Raw genomic sequence first — 22,052 nt, 5'->3', positions numbered from 1 at the left:
ATATAGGAGGTTCTGGGCGAAGGGGTAAAAGAGGTGGGGATGGGGCTTGGTGTAGGGGTACTAGTGTAGCAGAAGGGAGTCTTGTGGGAGACACCCAAAAAAAAAAATGTCAGTGATTTTTCTCAGTAATTACTTCGAAGTAAATCACTTCTAAGTAATTACTGTCTCCAAAATGACATGCAACCATCCGGCACTTAGCTCTCAAAACCTTTGAATAGCTCATGTCCAAAATGCTGTAATAACTGCCCTTAACAACTGCTGCACTAGTGCTCACTAGTGAGGGAGTTTTAATGACTGGGTGACTTATCCTTGCCACTCGCTGAAAGGGCCAGACTCTCCAGCAATTAGCTCTCGAAACCTTTGTGTAGGTCACATCCACAACTCTGCGATTACTGCTCTTAGCAGAGAGCTCTTAGGACTCTATCTCACGTGAAGTGTGGGCCAGTCCTGAGCTATTTTGTCTCTTGACCAAAACAGTGACACAGTTTAACTGGAGGATAACTGTCTGGGTTCAGGCTCAGATACAGAGCAAACACAGCAACCATCTAGGTTGGACAAAAAGGACCCACGCATCTTTGTCTTGTTCAAGCGCTTGGCAGCATTAAATTGTCTTGGCAATACAACCATGTCTAGCTTCTTTGAATCTGTGCTGACTTAATTCATCTCCTCTATGTTGGACAGACATCAGCGAGACCCAATGAACAATCACAGATAAATGGACTGTCCAGGCACATGTGTGATCCAAAAGGTGTCATCCTATCACTCACCATCTTAACTCTCTACATAGAGTCTGTAGGGGATCTACGTGAATGCCCAGGAATCTCCTTGCAACAATAGGCAGATGGTATGAGATGATAGATGAAAGACTTCTCAAAGACAACTCAAATCTAAAATTATGCCATGTTCTCATTCGGTCCTGGATGATCCAGACATATTTTAAACTTAATGCACTGAAGGTTGAATTTGTGCTTCTCAGAAATCTGACCACAGCCATTGTGAGGAACCTGAGGGCATCCTCCCATCTACTCCCCCTGGATCTTCCTCTAAGGTGGCCAGGGAAAGGCCATTGCTTTTGGATCCCGACCGTATGGGTGGATATGTGAGGGAGGATCACTTGGTTGGAGGGATCTTGGAGAGTGGGGCGAGGATATCTTTGGGCGAGACATGGTATCCTGCTTTCCCTGGGATGAGGAGGAGGCAACTGGGAGTTATGCACACTTCTAGTCACTTACACCACTTTGGTACTGGGACAAGCAAGAGAACCATGGAGGAATACCATTTGAATGGTCAGGCATGTCCCACTAATAGATTCAACTATAGTCAGGCAAAGGACTTACACCTTAAGGTTAAGGGCCGACATGTGTATAAAATGATAGACCAGCATGAGAGAGGGAGAACGAGAAACCCGCCTGGAGAGACATATGTGTCAGCCAGACATGGAGCAGGCTGGAGAGGGGCCGGTGAAAGGACGCTGTGTGTCGCAGAGGGGTGAGAGAGACACTGGCGCATGAGCGGGCCACAAGAGTGTCGAGTCACCTGCCATCCCCTGTGAATCCTTCTGAGCTCACTTAAGCACCCTGAGTGCAATAAATCATACAGTGCTTTTCTGCACCGCCAGCCACTGGGCCACGTTGTAGGCATCTTATTTGAATTGCTGTGAATTTCGGAAGCCATCACTACACACAAGCCCCGGACCCCTCTAAGATGGCCGCCCGTGAATGCAATACTGCACTCACATCCCCACTTCCTTATCCAGGAACATCCGTACAGCCATTGGCCCTCCCGGCCTACTTCTAAGCCAATCCGTCGCTGGGAGGTGAGAGCTGGCCCTTCCCTGGAAAGGCCCGGATGGTAAGGCCAACAACTGTCCTGAGACTGTCCAGAGTGGACCAGAGCCCATGGCCTGACCCCTTGCCAGTTCACAGAAGAGGTAATATGAACTACCGCCATTACGGCAGTCCCTAATTACTGGCGCTATACACAGCGTTTACCCACGTAGCTAACTCGTTCCTGAGAGTGATCTCCCTTCATCAACATGCACCTCATTCGTGTACACCTGTACCGCTGCGCTGCCACTCCAACCACACAACTTGTATACCCGTTTATACAACTATGCTGACGTCACGCTATATACATTGCCTACCCTGTACTGCCCGCCTAGAGGCCCTACAGCACCAAGACTTGCAGCCCTCTGACTAACCATTATATCTGGCCCGTACATGAAACCATAGTGTTTGCAATCATCTATGCCTGCAACGTCTTACTCTTGTTCTATGCATTTTGTCAATGCTCCCATATTATGTCCCCAACTGTGCCCAATGTTCAACACCTATATACTTGACTCATGTGCTAACCTTGGGACTTGCTCACAGCACATAGATATGCCCTATCTGCTAATTTTCGATTCTAGATTTCGATACATTTGTGCCCCTCGATGCCTTCTGTATGCAGAATTTGCCCTATTTGTGAATTTTCGAATCTAGGCTCCACCATATCTGCACTCTTTACTTGATCCGATTGCATATAGAACTTGTTCACTAACCAAATCCTGAATCTAGGCAACTGTATATTTGTGCCCTTCAACTGTTATCATTGGCAATAGCCCACTGTAATTTTACTTGATCCCATTGCATATAGAACTTGTTCACTTACCAAATCTCGAATCTAGGCAACTGTATATTTGTGCCCTTCAACTGTTATCATTGGTAATAGCCCACTATATGCAGAATTTGCCATATATGCACATTTTCGAATCTAGGCCCCTCCATATCTGCGCTCTTTACTTGATCCCATTGCATATAGAACATGTTAATTTACCTAATTTCGAATCTAGGCAACTGCTTATTTGTGTGCCCTACTGTTAACACTAGAACTGCTCAATGCATATAGATCCATCTGCTAGTTTTTCAGCTTACGATCTACCTAACTGCATAGGAGGTACAACTGCCTATATTACGTGCAACAGCCAGTAATGCTGTATAGTCTGCTAATTACTAGGCATACTACCCTAGAATAATGTTATAGCCAAATGATGTTTATGATAATACTTATCTACTACTGACCAGCATACTACTATTGCCTCTACTGGAATACTCCATTAGCGAATGTCGCCGATTACCTTTAGTAATCAGCCGCACTACATGCACAGCTAACATCTTATTGGTGACTTATCTCATCTTCACACTGTACGCTACATTACTACACTATGTACCCTACACTGTCCAACCTAGGCTACCTGTGCGCCCTACTCACGCTAACGGTACTCTACACAATGGGCCTCATTACGAGTAGGCCGCTAAGGGATACCGGGCACCGGTAAGGAGACCGGTGCCAGTAATCCCTTACCGCCCTACTATGAGGTCAATTAGCGGGTCCCTTCCTTAATGCCTGGTCTGACCAGGTGTTAAGGACTGGACCCTTTAAGGGACCTGGGCGCAAATAACAGGCTTGGCATACGCCGGCCTGTTATTTGCACCCTCCCCATTCCCATTGAGCCCTATGGGGGCTCAATTGGGAATGGGGAATGGTTTGGTAAATGGGGACTTACCGGTCCCTCCAAGGTCGCAATGGACCGGTAAGTTCCCATTGTACCAAGCCGGAGTCGGTCCCGGTATGGGAGGCAGCCATGGCGCAAATAGCGCCATGACTACCACCATATTCGGAATGAGGCCCAATGTCTATACTAATTGGAATAGCAGACACTTCAGAAAACTATACCCTGCCTCCTAAACCACTTATGCACCAGTCCAACTTACCACACCAAACAATACCTTGCAACACTGTGCTTAGAAATGCCAGACTCCGGGCACGACTACCTAGAATATTTGATCCACTCATTAGATACAAGACCAATTCTCTCCAAAGCAAAATATCTCACAAACACACATTAAAATGTAGCCATACTATCAACAGTAGCAACAACAAGCCTCATGTAAAAAGAATTAGGACTCATAGCCGCTCAGCAGTTCCAGACAGTACTACCCCACTTCCTCCAGTTAAGCCTATACCTAACATTAAAGGAGCTTTAATAAATGCAAGATCTTTATTTGCTCATGCCACAGAAATAGCCGAAGTCATCCTAACAGAAGACTATGACTTTTTAGCCATCACAGAATCTTGGCTCCACGAGGCAGCAGGCCCTGCACTGACCCTAGCCGCACCGAATGACTACACTATCCTCAGAGTGGACAGATTCGAAGCTCGAGGTGGTGGAATAGCCATTATTGCCAAAACTAAGCTCTGTATGAGAATATCATCCTCGCCCCAACATTAAATCATGTGAAGTCATGTCGATACCCACAGCCAACTGTCAAACGCTGAACATCCACCTTATATACAGACCCCCTGGCCCTATCAATGCCTTCATTGAAGACCTATCCACGATTCTTTCAGAAAACTTAAAGGATACCTCCCAAACTTTATTGTTAGGAGACCTCAATGTAGGCTTTAATGGCACTAACGACCAACAAGCCATTGCAGCATCTAATACTCTGACAGAACTTGGTTTCACCCAAAGAGTGAACGAACCAACTCATAACAAAGGGAGAATTCCTGATTGGGTTGCTGATCATAACTGTAATGTCTCTATCCCTGCCATCTCACCCCAAATTTGGACGGACCACTACCTGATAACTAAAAGACCTACTCCACAGCCACCTTTGGCCCCCTGTATCTTGCCTACCTTTAACTCCTTACCTGACAACATGGACCCTAGCCTCCTAGTTGAAGAATACAATAAAGTCATTAACAAAACTCTTGATAATATCGCCCCGCTAAAACTCAGAAATAGTAAACCTAAAAGCCACCTAAATAATTGGTTTACTCCTCACTTAAAAAACTTAAGACTAGACAACAGAAAATGCGAAACTGCCTGGAAACTTCCTCCCACCGCAGAAAACAAATTAAAGTTAATCAATATCTCATCCCAATACAAGAAAGATATCCTCTTGGCCAAACAAGAAACCTACAACAACAGAATCACGCAAGCGAATTCTAGCATGAAGGAGCTCTTCACTATCCTAAAAGAATTAGAAAATCCTATCATATCCCAAGACAATTGTGTCAAAGACAAAACATGGTGCTCTGATGTCCAGCATGCGCTAGTCTTGAACCCCCAAATTAAAATAGCACTAAAGAAAGTGTCACTAACTTCTACGACACCATTTAACATAACAGCACCACCGAAAATCAAACCTATCACCCAATTCTACTTCTCCAAAGTCTCTATTATAGAGGTCGAGAAAGTTATTTTGGGTCTCAAACCATCTAACTGTAAGGGTGACCAATGCCCAGCGCAACTGATCAAAGAGCTGCTAGGGATCTAGAACCTTTCATTACCAAACTTATCAATGCTTCCTTTACATCTGGCATGATACCTAGCAACCTTAAGGAATCTTGGGTACTCCGACTCCTTAAGAAGGAAACGCTAGACCCGTCCATGCCAACTAATTACAGGCCTATCACCACTGTGCCTTTCTTGCTGAAAATTCTAGACAAGGTTGCATATATCCAAATCCAGAAATTCTTAGAACTTAAACAACTATTAGGCTCACGTCAATCTGGTTTCCGACCATTACATGGCACAGAAACTGCACTCATCAATCTTAAAGCCCAAATAGACAAATTAAGAGACAATGGAAAACCTGTACTACTCCTCCTCCTCAACCTGTCAGCGGCTTTCGACTTAGTGGATCACAAAGTCTTATGTAGCCACTTGGACTCAGCTGCCCATTTCTCCAGTGAGGCAATACCGTGGATACAATCTTTCCTTAGTAACTGAACCATGAGGGTTGTCTCGCCATCTGCAGCCACGGACCCCATCCCCATCACTTGTGGGGTGCCCCAGGGCTCTTGTGTTTCTCCAACCCTGTATAATATCTTTACCAAGCCCCTGTTTGATGACTTGGACCATCTGGGTATCACCTACACTAATTATGCAGATGATACCCAGATCCTCCTACCACTTACTGGGGACTATAGCAAAGATTTAGCATTGGTGAATAGAATTTACGGTATCTTTCTGGCATGGGTGGCCACTTACGGCTTCTGTCTGAACGATGATAAAATAGAGCTTCTCATCCTGGGAACCGCATCTCTTCTCACCAGACTGGGCATGGAATACTCATCTTTCATCATCGATGGGAACCTTATTAAGGTTGCCAAGGAAGTAAAAACATTAGGTTTTTAAATAGATTCCACGCTATCATTCACCAAACAAGGAAACACCCTAGCCTCCTCTACGGTATATACATGCAAATTAATTAGAGTTGGCAAACAATTCCTATCCTCCAACAGTTACATGACCCTAGCCAGAGCCCTCATTATATCTAAACTAGATTACTGCAACGCCCTATACATTGCAGCGACCAAATGTATTGTCAACAAAATAAAGATACTCCAAAATAATGCTCTTAGAGCTGCACTCAGTATCTCTAAGAAAGAACATATTTCTGAAACAAGAAGGAAGCGCAAGTGGCTATCCACTCATGAGAACATCAGATTAAAGACTGCTTCCCTCATCCACAAATGCCTAAACAATAAACCATGATATCTAATAGATAGATTCTCTAGAAAAACATCTATTAGACATACGAGACTAGTGAACTCCAACTGCCTTCAGGTACCCTGCTTTAAACTTTCCACCATTGGGGGCACCATTTTCTCAGTCAAAGCATCCCAACTGTGGAACTCACTACCTACCACACTTAGAATGGACCAAAACTTCACCAAATGTAGGCAAAGTCTGATTAGATAGCTCCTAGAGAATGAAGATAAATGAACTGGCAAAACCTGACCATACTTTGTAAATAACAGTAAATCTTCTTGTACAGTTATTTGCAAATAATATCTATGTAATATCTGTTTGTATATTATCTACCAATGTATCGTCTCTACCACTGCTTACTGTATGTACCTATACCCATGGACTGTTTTGATCATATGTTTTTCTGATACTTCTGTAACCAATGTAACCTGTGCACCAAGCTGTATGACTTCCTAAGTTTTGCCTCCGCCCTGATACCTTCGGGTCTGGCGCGCATAATAAATATTAAACAAACAAAACAAACATGTGTATCCACAGCCAGAGCTGTGGGACACTGAAGGCTCCACACCACTGCAGGCCACTGCAACAAAGTTCGTAGGCAGCAAGCGCTGCTCGCGGAAGCTCCCAAAGAGTAGAAGCAGAGCAAGGAGAAGCCAAACAGAAGAAAGAAGACACCCAAAGGAGCTTCGCTATGTCCAGGTTCCAAAGGAGCGGCCGCACACCGGTGAATGTGAGAAAGAGAACACTCTTACCGGGGCGCTACAGGGGCTGGAAAGGAATACCAAATTGAGGAATTTAGAATTCTGAACAAGCTGCAAAGTAATTTTAAGAATGCAACAAGAATTATTGAACACCGGACTGCAGGAAGGATATAAAAAGTGTATGAAAATACAGCACGAACGAAAGCAAAGTGATGTACACTTATAAGCAAAGTGAAAGCAATTGATGAGCACTTATAAACAAAGTGAAAACAAGTAATAAGTACTTATGAACAGAGTGAAAAGCAAATGATAAGCATTAATGGACAATGTGAAAGCAAGGTGGTGGAAAAGGATGAACCCCACAGAGTGAATTGTGTGAAATGCATGCTGTGGCAAAGCCAAGAGACTGCCAAAGAGAAACAGAAATGAATGTTGATTAAAGACACAGTTTCAGAGAGAGAAAACCTATGTTGGCAAGAAAGTCCACAGAGAAAATATAACAAGGGTTATCAGTTGCGTGACCTGTAATGGGTGGACCGTGTGGTACAACAACTGTGCTTAGACCGAGTGACCCCTACTTGGAAAGATCCAAGGAAAGATATAGAAGTTGCAGTGTATAGCAAGTGCTGAAGTGATTGAAGAAAATAACAATCTGTATGAAGTTTTGAAAAGCCTGGATGATAACAAAGTTAAACTGGAATTATTATTGAAAGCCAAGAGATTTGTAACTGATTGTAGTTTTGAAGCTGGAAGAGCTGACGTCTTGGGGAAGGGAACCCAGAGACTTTGTGAACTGTGTTAAACTCTTGGGGAAGGGAACTTCGAGGCATTTTTGGAACTGTGTTGAACTCTCTGGGAAGGGAAACCCGAGACCCTTTTGGAACTGTTTTGAACTTGGGGAAGGGGAAGCGAAAAGCAAGCCAGGAGCTGGAAGAAGCTTAGAACTTTATCTGGAACACTGTTTCTTTTGTTGCTGACATCCCTACACATTGTGTATTTTTAGTTGTGAGGACAAGTATAGGTTTTAGACACAACTTAGCATAAGGCAAGTTATGCTTTACTCCATCCTGACATAGAGAAAATAAATCATTTTATTTTAGAAAAGGGAATCTGTTGTCTGTGTCTTACTTCATGATGCCTTCACACTGTCCAGTTACGGCTAACAAAAATAAGCCCCAAAGGGTTCACGGTGAAGCTAGCCCCAAGTACCAAATCACTGGGCTTCACTGTTATTTGAAACATCAAAATAAAAAGCACATTGACAAAAGCACAGACAGTAACAACTGACATTACTCTGCATAATTAAGCCATTCCTACCATCCACTGATTTCAGGATGGCAGCACAATCCATAGTTTTCTACCATTCATACACGTTCACATACCCCACTTTACTGCTTTCCCCTGCATAGCCCTGATTTAGCTAAAAACAGCTCTTCATGCCACAGCTTGGCTTATTGCTGGCATCCAAAGGGTAGATCACATCGACCTAAGACTAAGGGAGCGATACTGGTACCTATACTAGCCCATATAATCTTAAGAGGAGAGGAGAAGAGAAGAGAAGAGAAGAGAAGAGAAGAGAAGAGAAGAGAAGAGAAGAGAAGAGAAGAGAAGAGAAGAGAAGAGAAGAGAAGAGAAGAGAAGAGAAGAGAAGCTTTACTCCAAGCAGCCTTTTAACAATCAGGCCATTGTGTATTTCCTACAGCATATGAGCACTTGCTGTACATGCTAGTTGTTAAGAAATAAAGGGGGTTATGAAATTCCTGCTAGGTTGACTAGTCCTGCAAGCTCCCTTCCTGTGACATGCTGTTTCTATTACACTAGGTCCGAGATAATAATATTTACAAACTATAATGAAATATTTATATATTGGCGTATTCTAAAGTCTACTATTACTGGAATGTTAGTGCAAACCTTACTTTACCTCAATGTATGAAAGTTCCTTCTACAATTAATTTGAGAGATCATTTGTGGCTAGATGTGATTCTTTGTCAAATAACTAAGAAGTTCAAAGCTTTTCATAAAGTCAGGGACATCTATAATTACCTATTTTTTATGTTTGTGTCAGTAATTGCCAACGTGGCATTTTACAGACACTTCTAGCATTGAGCTCAACAGAGAGGCAACGTCCAAAGGGTGTGTGCAAATCCGAAAATGAGAACGGGTCTTCTGAGTATCAGGTGTCCCCTGCTCTCTGAGAATTCCACACCAGACACAAGTACATTAGTATATAATAATGCCCGAGGAACAGATGAAGTATGGATAGGGGTAATGGAATAGTCAACCGACATGTGATATTCCATGATCCATGAACTCAAGTGATACCCAGTTTGCAGGTATTTTCTAAGAACAAGGTGATGCTATTGTACAATTCCAACCATGCACATGGACACAGTCCGAATGGGCCAGATTCTCCAAAATATAATAGTGTGAAATTCTGCGATGCGCCACAAATGCACCAAAAATAGATGAGCCACATTTCCAGAAGTGGGCCTCTCAGAGATGCCCCACTTTAGAAAAGGAGTGCAAAATGTGGGCAATAGATGCACACAGTGGGAGAAAAGCATGCACATACACCAAATTAAGCATGCAAAGGAGGAGCCTCCACAGAAAGTAAGCAAAGATGCTCCAAAATCCTGATTCACAAAACCAGACCACAAAATCTGTTCCAAGAAATGTCCCTCAACATTTGCGGCATTTAAAGGTAGAGAAAGTGGTCCAGAAAAGAGTGTAAGTGTCTAACAAAGGAAGCACACAGTGTACCCAATCACAACTAAAAACACAGTATAAAAGCACAGCACAGAGCAACTGGTACACATTCCCCAAATGGCCAATCCAGAAGGTATCATGCTGCAGCGCCAACTGATGAAGAGGGATATGATATATGAGAGGATCAACGTATTTCAACTGGCTGATGAAGAGGTCACCCAGAGATATTGCTTCCCACCCCATATCATACTGGAGATACATGTCATACAGGGGATGGGGAGTCAGTGAGAGGTGGCCCTTACCGCACCCACAATGCAAGTACATCCCAACCACCGCTGGTCAATTTACTGTCATCCCTGTATTTCTTTTCAAAAGGCTCCTTCCAGATCACCTTTGGCATCAGGGTGATGTTATCATAATACTCACAGTCACAGGCCCTACGCAAGGTCGTCAACATGATCCTTACATCTGCTATGTGTGACCAATCACAAGGGTATTGTTACTGCTTCCAAGAGGGGAAGCCCCTTCCTGTGAGGCCAGGGAGGGGAGGCTGCCACCCGATAGTTGCCCTGGAGGTGGTACTCAGCAGGTGGATCTCTTGAGGGGGGAAAACCTCCATAGGACAAGTGTTGATCACCTTGGGAGAACATGGTATTCCCCTCCTTCATTTCTATCCCCTCCTTCCTTTCACCCTACTCAGTACCCTGTAGTTCCCTGTACCTCTATCTATCTGTGTAGAGTTGAGGAAGCCAAGTCCAAGGAGAAAACTGACATGAAGAAGAGTGCTACTGAACTCTATGATGATCATTAGTTCAGAACTGTGATGAGGAGGAAGGGTGTAGCAATGAGGAATACCTATAGGAACCAGCATACGCAGTCTAGTTGCTGGAGACTGTCTATTGGTTACCCAAAATACATATTAGAAGAAGGATTAGGCCATGGCTCGAGCCTGCCTGGAATAACCGAGTGCGAAGTTTGAATGCTGCAGATGGAGAGACCCAGGAAGAAGCTGTAGACCAGGACAAACATGGAACATAGCTGTCATCTCTAAGGGTGCTACCAAGAACCCGTAGACCACAAAAAACTGAAGAGAAATCAAGTACGCTGAAAACTTGAGATGCCTCCTGGAGGGAAGCATCGCAGTGCCACTCACTGAAGTCGAAGCAAGGATGTGCACGACAGCAGGAGCTGAGAAAGGAGGTTCGGAAGCTCACCCAGAGAATCGAAGGAGCCAGAGCAGGATGCCACACAGGAGAAACCCGGAAACAAGGTTACGGGTGCGGCCTGGATCCATGAGAGGGGCTTGGGACCAAACAAGGGGAGCCTAAGGAAGGTTGGGGATCTCATACAAACTGAAGCTGATAAGATATGGGTCAAGGACCCCAAGAGAAATATAAGGACACAGACATATGCCGCATCAATAGACACTTGGCAGGAGAGTAAACCAAGTGTCCTGCAAGGTCAAAACAAAGGGGTTGAGCCGACATAAGAGGGTCTGGGACCTTGTGAGTATCAAAAAGATAGAGAATCAATGCTATCCTTGTCAGGAGCCAGTATCCCGTGAGACAGAAATTAATAATAAAGGAACTGTACAATCTGAAACAAACATTATAAAATATCCTATGTGAGAAACCTGAAGGTGTCTCACCCACTAGTCCCCAGGGATCTGTCATCCAGGTGGCTAGAACACGGCCATCGCTTTTGGATCCAGTTCCTGGGGTGAACTAGTGCAGGAGGATCACCTGGATGAGGGGTCTTCGGGGAGTGGGAGTGGGACACTGGATGGTGAGAAGTGGTCTCCCCTTCCCTGTAACACCTTTCCCCATCCTACCAGGTAGGATACTTAGGAACTCAACCCACCTTTCCCAACACAAACACTTTCTCACCGACAGCTCACTGTGAGGGAACACTGACTTAGAACCAAGGTTGCAAGTGTCAACATTGCATGGAAGAAATCTGAAGAGAACAGTGTGTGAAGAGTATGTGATGAGAGACGCAAATATAATTGAACAGCAAAGGAGTATCTGAACTTTTGAAGCCAAGATAGATACTGTATACAGGGTGGTCTGGCGCCACATGGGTGCTCATTCGAATGTCCCTGTAAGGTATCCAACTGAGAGGTGGCAAATGTAAAAAGGAATTGTGAAATCAAAGTGGTCCTGCAACGGGTCAAGGTAAACCCTGTGCACATTCGAAAGTCTTTGATAGTTAATCCAAACTGAAATTGGTCTGAGCCCAGCAGAGGGAGACTCATTGTGTAATAAGAAGGATCTGAGTCCAGCTGAGGGGGTTCCGGCGTGAACTATGAGTCATCCGAGAAAGAATATTCCCTGAACATAGAAAATTGGATCTGAGCCTGGAACAGGGGGATCTGAAATAATGATAAGAGGGATCTGAACGCGGCTGAGAGGGATCCAGGGTGAAGAGTGAATCAACTGAATTAAATATTTGTAAGATTCTGTTAATTGAACTTTATCCTTGTACCGAAGAAACCAGAGAGTGTGCTATGCTTGAGTGAACCGCCTTGTCCTGTGCTGAAAACGTGGTGAAGAGAGGCCCACGGCCTGAACATCCTGACATATCATTTTTTTGAACACTTCTTTCTTTTTCATAAACACCACCCCACACTATTTGTATTTAGAGGTAAGGATTGGCAATATTTTTTTTTTGAGTATAGGCCCTTTTATTTTGACGAGACTCCAGTAGGACTGCATGATTATCATTTTATGGTCGTAGCTTGCTCCTACCCATGGGCGTAATTTTAGGGGGGGAAGGGGGTGTTTGTCCCCCCCAACTTTCAGGGAACAATATTTTGTCCCCATTCATTTGAATGGGGCACCTTTTCTTCAGAGGTCATGTCCCCCCCAACATTTTCAGTAAAGTTTCTCCACTGCTCCTACCTGTAGATTAAGGATTAGATAGGCGTTTATCACACCCTTGTTGAAGTTCAATAAACACCCTTGAACTGTGGTCACTTGTGTCTGTCTTACTGTTAATACCATGACATCCTTACAGACAGTACCTAGCAGGAGAGTACACAAGGTGCCAGATTACAGAATTTAGCCCTAGGACAAAGTTTTCCCTATTTCTAAAAACACTGAGGCACATTAGAAAACCATTGCAACATGACAAGTACAGTTTGGCATAGTACAAGCACCAGCGCAGAAATTGTCCTAGTACAAAAAAGGTATATTGGGATACATTTTGCAAGAGGACAAACTTTGCCCTTGTGCAAAAATTCAGTTAAAATGTTTCTTTTTTGCACTAGGACAATGTTTGACCTTGTGCTTAACACATGCTAATCTGCACTTGTCATGGTACAATTGTTTTTTTAAATGTCCCAGTGTTTTTAGAAACTGGGCAAGCTTTTCCCTAGTGCTAATACCGTGCAACTTTGCACTTGCACCAGGGCAAAGAATCTGTAATCTGGTCCCAGGTCTTTTCATTTGGACATTGAGTGAAGCATGGGTAGAGAACCGCGAAAGCAACACACCAGGGTCTGGGACCCATATGAATTTGGGGGAGGCCCACAAAAAGCAAAGCACACGGTTCCGGGATCCATACAAGAGCAGAGAAAACCCATAGTCAATGGTCTGAGGCCCAGAGTAAGTCGGAGACAGCCCAGAGGGATCTGGGACAAAAGGGAAAGAGAAAGAGAAGTGCAAGAGGCTGAAAGAAGGGGGTGGGGACCCATTGCCAAACGAAGAGACATTTTCTGGAGTTCTAAGTTTTATAGTCAAGTCTGGCAGGATAGTGCACCAGACTTGACCCACCGCCCCCCGCCCCTGATGCAAGGAGAATTTGTTTTGTGATAAAAAAAAAAGGTTCACAGTTACATCTGGCAGGATAGTGAACCAGACTTAAAATTGCCTTTCAAAAATGAAAGAAAAAGGGGAAGAGACCCCCCTCTGGATATTTGGGAACAGTGTCTGAAGAGTCACTTGCGTTTTCACACCACAAACTGAAATTTAAAGGTATGTATCCAGAATGAGAGTAGCATCCTTCTCGATCAAGAAGTCACCCAGTTTTTCCTTAGTTTAGTGCAGGGGAGGGAAATAGGTTTGGATACAGGACGGTGGACATTTTACTTTACAAAACATTCTGACAAAGTCCTTAGTGTTTTTGTTGAGGTAGGGCAAACCCTCATAGAAATAAATAGGGCAGTCAAGTATTTGCAACAGGCATGCCACCGATCTGGCACACTCATGCTTCTGCACCCTTACACGGGGTATATAGAGGCATTCCTCATTACGCATGCACCAGGGCAGGATTAGTAAAGGCATTTTATGACATAGGTGGGCACTGTGCATTTGTGTTGCCATCGATTACACCCATGTGGCCATCATACCCCTGCAGCCATAGAACATTTGTCCAGGAGTGAGAGGGCATAAGGATGTAGAACACTTTCCTTATGGCTGTGTAGCAATCACTCTGCCAGTTATTACATAATGATATGAATTAAATGCATAATCCCACTGTGCATCAACACAATCATAAACATTACTCTACAACATTCGTCTATGGCACAGTCAAACTACCACCTGAGACATTTAAATAGTATAGCCTTACTCACATGGGAAGTGATCCACTTTAAAAATTAAACTCGCCACAAGGCTGAAGTTAAAAATATGCATTGTCTTATTCTGCACATCAGACAAAAAAAGAGAATGAACATTAAACAAATTGTCTGAAATACTTTTCTTGTGCCTTTTAGGGTAGATGCACTCTTTTGGGGGCATTTGAGGAGATCCACATGTTCTTGGTGCAAAGTGATGCTCATGTCAGCATTTACACATAAATAAGTGGGCATCTGACAGATGCGCCAAACACGATTGTATTTCGTCAGATGTACCATTAAATGGCCACTTAGTTCCACCTCTTTTGAGCCACAATTTGCACACTGGCCATTTGTTGGTATTTTTGTTGTGATTTTGCCAATGAGATGCCCCATGGTGCAAGCACAACTACCCACCGTGGCTCATCTAATTGATATACCGACTATTTTGAGAATATGGCCCTTTTTCATTTAAGAAAAACATTAAATATAATATCTATTACAAGCAATATAAAAAAGTAACTTCTACTAATTGCATTATGTGATACGGGTTCATAAAACGCGAGAGCATTTCCGACTGATTAAACATGCATCAGAGGAAGGAGTATTACGGAAAGGATTAATTTCATGTAATTATGAATATGTAAGAGGATTCGTGTAATTTGCATAATACTTGTCTGCATTAAAAAAAAAAACAAATCCATTGCTGAGGTTCCACAAACTAAACACATTAACATTTCGCCTCCCTTGACCTCACATTAAAAATGCTACAACAGGAATAATAAAGATCTTCAATAATGTACCTAGAATAGGGATTTGTAGAAATGGCATATTTTAGCATATAAATCCTTCAATTGAGGTCTTGGATGCTGCCATAGGTTGAGGGTTATTCGTAATGTTAGTGAAAGGCAAGAAAACTCATCACATCTCAAAGCAAAACAAGCTGGATGGACAGTAGTACAGTTTCCCCAAGTCACCAATTTCACAGGGGTTGTTGGAAGTAATCTCTCCAGCTGAAGTGTGCAGTACCAGGAGGGCCCTCTCCAAGCTAAGCCAATCCTGGACTCCCGGGAACGTCTCCGCTCACTTTCTGTAGCTGAGTTCATACGTGGGTGCCAATGCTGTTCTAACAAAAATAGAATGGTTCAGCTGAATTTAAGTAAGTACAAAGGATATGTACAAGACGAGATAAGTAATTCACTTTGGGAATCCAAAACGACATTTGGTGAAGTATTTCCCTTTTTTCTGTATCGTAGTCGGCAGTATTTGACACACTTACGTTGTTGGAAACCTAAGATTTGTATCTGTAGGTCATTATGTATGTCTTTTTTTATGGATGTCAGATGTAATGTCCATTTCAATAAATTGGAAAACAGTGTCATCAATGTCATGGCCACCTTTGGGAGCATTTTCTTTGCACAAAAGCCTGTGAATGTGTGGCGCTCCTCTGAATTAGCATTCTTTTCTTGTACTTTTTGAAGGGGAGGGCATTTTTTAATCACAGATTAAGTGTAATGTGGCAATACAACAATGAAAGTATCTTGAAACATTTGCAGGATCTATAGAAAATAGTTCTCATGTGCTTTTTAGGTCTATTGCTTCTTTATTTTGGTTTGCAGCACATATAAAGTCATGTAAGTCATCCCATGCATATTGTGCACAACTGAGTGCAAAGAACCATGTGGTGGGCCTAGGTCCCTTAACATGCAGCACATGTCACTGTGACGTAAGAACCAGTATTCTTTTGTGTCACCCATAATTGCCAAGAGATTTGTAATACTTGACTCCAACACTTCATCTTTGTCTTTTATCTTTTGAAGTAGATGACATGTTTGTAAAGTAGGTTCCAGTTTTAAGTTTGTGTGCAGCTCCATAACAGAGTTGCTAGTTCACTTGCAAACAAAAGATGGAAAATGATTCCAATATTTATGTGGTATCTTGGATCTTTATAATGCATTCTGAGAGAACGATATTCTGATGCACTGATTTGTATGGGTCTTTCATTGTGTCTTCCTCTTTTTTCCTGTAGAGAAGATTAGTGGAAAACAATGTGCTTCTAAAAATTGTTCCCATTTACTCATTGGAGACCCTTTGGCCTGATGCATTTTATATGTTTCTAATGCATCTTTCAAGATGTCTCTGGAATGTAGTGGGTGGATTGTGTACTGGTCAAGAATGTTGTCAGTAGTGCTAGGGTCACCATGTTCAAATTGACCAATTTGTGGTACGGTCACCACGTTCAAATTAACCAGCTTGATGTGTATCTTCATATATTTCTGTTGTTTCTTTTAAAATGTCTATGATTATGTATTTGTAGTGTTCATTGTTCTGTTTGAGATAGTATAGGGCTTCTGTAACATTTTTAAAGTGAACTAGTTGTTGCCAATTGTGTTTATCTTCTGTTGGAACACCATTAACTAGTACAATTAAAGATGGATGCACTGGTCATCCTAATCCTTGTGTTTCAACATTTTTCTTGAGGGCTAACTGTAAATATACTACCCTCTCCATGGATGCCTTTTAGTAATTCAGTTGGAGGTAATTTGGGAGTCTTGGGCTGTAGTCATAATATAGCTTGGACTGGGTGTACTGTTGAATAGTAATACTCTCATATAGATTAAGTTGTTGGAGCGTATTTTGAAGTGGACATATTTCTAGGTTAGCTTGAGATGGCGTTTTGTTATCATTGAGCTTATTATTGCAGTATGTGCAAAGTATCAGGGGGTCTGTAAGGGTACAGAAGTAGAGTCTGACACAGTAGTGGTATGCTTTTTGGCACAGAACTTTATTGAAAGTAAAAGGGGGGGTTGGGGAAGCTCCTACCTTTCCCTAAAGCTAAAAAGGGGTTCCCTACCTCAAAAAAATACTAAGGACTCTGTCTCAGGATGTCCATGTCCATGTCCATAAAGTAAAATGTCTACCATCCTGTATCCAAAACCTATGTCCGTCCCTTACCCTTTACAATAACTAAAGTAAACTGGGTGCCTTCTTAATCCAGAAGGAGGCCTCTCTCATTCTGGACATGGATTCCAAGGTTAAATTCTTATTTAACTTCAATTCTCAATTCTTGAATGTTCAACCGCAACTCCAACACAACACAGTTCCCCAAGTTTCTGGAGAGAACCTCTTCTTCTGTCCGTGCTTCAGCTCCTAAATGTTTTATCAGGCCTGGTTCACTAGCCTGCCAGACTTGACCGTAGACTTTACTCTCTACAAAACTCAATATCGAAAATCTCTCCAGTTCCCTTTCCTGCCAGACTTGATAGTGGTCTTCCTTTTTCTCAAAACACAATTTCCAAAACTCGCCAGATCACCAATTCACTATCCTGTCAGACTTGTTTACATATTTTGGAGTTTCAAAATGTACACAAATCTCAATGTTGAAAACGTCTCCACGGCACCAATATTTCATCAAATTTGGTTCAAATTTGGTTCAGGATCTTGGCAGACCTGACTGTGGCCTTTTTTTCCCCAAAAGACAATTTCCAGGTATCTCAAAAGCCCTCCCAGGACAAGGCCATGGTGTTGAGAGACGCCCATGCTTCCGTGCCTGTAAGAACCAAGGTACGGAACCTCTGCAGCAAAGCTTTTGCAGGACAAGGCAATGCTGTTCAGTGAAGCAGGTGCACAGGAGTTGCTACCCCACTATATGTAGCATGCTTCGCTATGTCCAGGTTCCGTGCCTATAAGAACCAAGGTACAGACCCTCTGCGCCAAAGCCCTCACATGTCAAGGTCTCAGTGTTGAGCGACGCAGGTGCACAGGAGACGCTGCCAGTCTATACATAGCAGGCTTTGCTATGTCCATGCTTCCGTGCCTATAACAATCGAGGTTCAGACCCTCTGTGGCAAAGTCCTCGCAGGACAAGGCCGCAGTGTTGAGCGATGCAGGTGCGCAGGAGACCCTGCCCAACTATACGTAGCACGCTTTGCTACGTCCACGCTTCCGTGCCTATAAGAACCGAGGTACGGACCCTCTGCGACAAAGCTCTCGCAGGACAAGGCCGCGATGTTGAGCAATGCAGGTGTTTGGCAGCGATGGGGTAGTGGTGTAGTAAGTGAGTGCGGACAACCTCACCTTCCTGTGTGCGGCCACTATGTAGGAATGTGTGGGGAGAGTTAGCTTGCTACACTCCACGCATCTCCCTGACCTGGTGTCCCTTCTCACTCTTGCACACGTGTGTTTCCCCCACACCTACTTGTGCTTCCTTGCATCTTAGGCCATGTGCACTCCCGCGTACCTCTAGGCTGCTTGCGTCCCCTCTTACATAGGGTGTGATCACTCCCTCACAACTTAGGCTGCATGCACTCCCGCGTAACTCTAGTCCATGTACGCCCCCTCTTACCTTAGGTTGCATTCTCACCCTCACATCTTCGGCTCCATGCTCTCCTGTGCGACTCTAGGCCACATGCGCCTCCTCCTAATTTAGGTTGCATTCACTCCCTTGCAACCTAGGCCGCATTCACCCACATGCATTTCTTAGGTCACATGCGCTCTCTCTTTACTCGGCTGTGTGCTCCCCCCTCCCTCCCTCTGCTGCTGAGATTTCCATATACCCGTGGGCCTTTCCCTCCCCTCTTCCTAGCTCCCCCCCAATTTTTTGTGTACTCTTCTTGATGTTTTTGTTTCTCCAGGGTTCTGTGCTTACATTGTACTGCCTGCATTCCTGCTGTGTTCATCCTTTACTCTAAGTTCCTTTGGTGATTGTTCTATTCTTGGTTATTTCTGTTTCTCCATGGTTGTTAACTTTATTTCTAGGTACCTTTGGTGATAGTTCTGTTCCTTGTTGTTTTTGTTACTCCAGGGTGCTTGCTTATATTGCTCTGCCTGCATTCCTGCTGTGTTCATTCCCTACTTCTAGGTTCCTTTAGTGATTGCTCTGCCTGCATTTATTCCTTACTTCTAGGTTCCTTTGGTGATTATTTTGTTCCTTGTTGTTTTCATTTCCCCAAGGTTGTTTGCTTACATTGTACTGTCTGCATTCCTGTGTGTTCATTCGTTACTTCTACATTCCTTTGGTGACTGACTTGTCTATGCATTGCATCTGATTTCCTGTCCGTGTTCTGTCCTCTGTGTGCCCCCTCCTTCTGTGTCCCCCTTAGTGTTTTCCCCCCGCCTGATTGCTTCCCAGCGCTACCCACCTTCCCCTCCCTGCTTGGGCTCCCCCTTCCCCCTCTCTCCTCCCCACTCTTCCTCTCTGCACCTTACATGGTGCTCTCTGTCTCACTTATCTTCTGTAACTGCTTTTCTATCGACTATCCTATCCCTCTCACTAAGTCTGGCAGGAAGAGGCTCAAGAGGGATATCCTGGTCTCCAACCCATGCCTCCCTATCGCTGATACCTACACCAGTGGTTCCTTCATACAGACCCTTACCAACATCCTCTTTGTGGTTCCCTCTCCAGGCATATGGACCCCCATATCTTTCCTGTTTCTTCTTCACCCATCAATGGTGGCACCTGTTGGGAGGCCCTCTTGGCTCCCTTCCACTCCTCCAAGATCCTCATCAATGCTTACCTAAATGACGCCAAGATTCATTATGACTGAGGTGGAATGGGTTAACGGCCTCCACTAAAGGAGGCGGACCCGTGAAACCCGTTCCGCCTCATTACAAGCTCCCCTCGCGGGACCCGGTAAGTAACGCCTGGTCAAACCAGGCGTCCTTACCGAGTCCCGCGAGGGGAAGAGTGAGCAAACAACGGGCCGCTCGTAATCGGCCCATTGTTTGCTCCCTCTCCCATTCCCATTGAGCCCTAAGGGGGAATGGGGAAGGTCCGGGCCCGGTTCCTTGAGGGAGGAATTACCGGGCCCTCCGAACTCGGAATGGCCCAGTAATTCCCCATTCAGGGAACCTGGACCTGATTTTGGCGGCAGCCATGCCGCCAATAGTGGCATGGCTACCGCCAGTGTCGTAATGAGGCCCACCATCTTGGTTCAAGGCCCTCAGGCCAACCTCCTCCGTTTTGATAGATGCTTCCCACGCCTTATCAACTTCCTTTCTTCTCCTGCTGTACCTTCTTTTCCCTCTGTGGCTTCTCTGCCACCTCCTTCCTCTGGCACCTCTACGGCTGCCTCTGCTGCTTCTCCAGCCACCCTGTTGCCTTCTTCCTCCACCACCCTTTGGGCACCCACCTCCTCCTCTCTGGCTACTTTGCCTTCTCCTCCTTCATCCTCTGCCCATTCTCGGCACCTTGCAACACTTCTGCAGGGTGTACCTCTGACCTGTAGCCCTCCACAGAAGTCCTACAAAGGGGGCAACCTGCTCCACATTACTACTCTTAACTCCTGCTCACTTGTCAAACACTCCTCTGACATCTGCCGTCTCCTGGAAGAACTCAATTTGGATCTACTTGCTCTGACCGAAACTTGGTTCATGGCCAGCTCTGTCACAAGCTTTGACACTCTCCTTCCTGATGGCTACAAAATCCTCTACGAACACAGAACCAACCGTCCAGGTGGGGATGTAGCCTTGATCTTCACAGAGTGGATCCCTGCTTCTATCATTCCTATGCAGGACTGCTCCTCTTTTGAATGCCTGGTCTGCAGGCTCTCTATCTCTCCTGGCCGTTCTCACACTGTGGCCACTATCTGCAGGCCGCCTGGCCAGGTTGCCCCCTTCCTCTCTGAGTGGGCGGACCTCTCCTCAACTCTACCACTCAACTTCTCCTCCTCAGAGACCTTAACATCAACCTCAATGCTAACTTCCTTTCTTCAGGACTCTTTTGCAACCTCTGTGACACTCTTTCTCTATTGTTGCCTCTGGCCCGACTCACTGTGCAGGGCACACCCTGGATGTTCTGATCTCCTTAGACCTCCCCCTCTCCCACTCTCTAACCACTCCTCTCTCCTTGAGTGATCACTTTCTCCTTCCTCCCACCTCTTTATCTCTATGCCTCAGGCCAAGCCGACTCCAGCACTGCCACCTACCGTCTCGAACATCCGACCCATGAAGCGTGTGTCAGCTAAGGCTTTTGCTGCTACCTTCTCTCCTCCTGCTGCACATTTGGCTGACTCACACCCTGACACAGCACTATCTAACCATCATCTTTCTATCTCTTACACTCTTGATGTACTTGCCCCTGTCATGAGGATCCACTTGAAGGCCATATCCAAGTGCAACATCATTGGAGGTGTGCCGCCAATGATCTCTGCCTTAATGCCAGTAAGTCTGAGATCCTCCTCATCCAAACACCAGCTCCCTCCTTTTTTCTCTCTCTCTCTGGCCGCCCACTCTGGGCCCTCTTCCTGCTCCTACTTGTGAGGCTAAGAACCTTGGGGTCATCTTCAACTCCACCCTCTGTTTCTCTCCTCACAACTCTGGCCTCTCTAAGAAGTCAAACTATTAACTGCACCTCCTCCGAAGTATTCTTCATTTCTTCACTTTCGCCAGAAGCTCACTGTCTCCAGAGCTCTCGTCCTCTCTAGGCTGGACTACTGCAACAGCCTCTTTCTAAATCTTCCTGCCTCTACTCTCCAAGCTCTTCAACTTATCCAGAACAGGACGGTAAGACTCGTCCTTGGCCTCAAGCCCAGGGATCATAGCTCTC

This window comes from Ambystoma mexicanum, chromosome 8, assembly GCF_040938575.1.
Source record: "Ambystoma mexicanum isolate Mex_15411 chromosome 8, UKY_AmexF1_1, whole genome shotgun sequence".
In the NCBI taxonomy this organism is placed as follows: Eukaryota; Metazoa; Chordata; class Amphibia; order Caudata; family Ambystomatidae; genus Ambystoma; species Ambystoma mexicanum.
Note: the sequence above shows the minus strand (reverse complement) of the source record.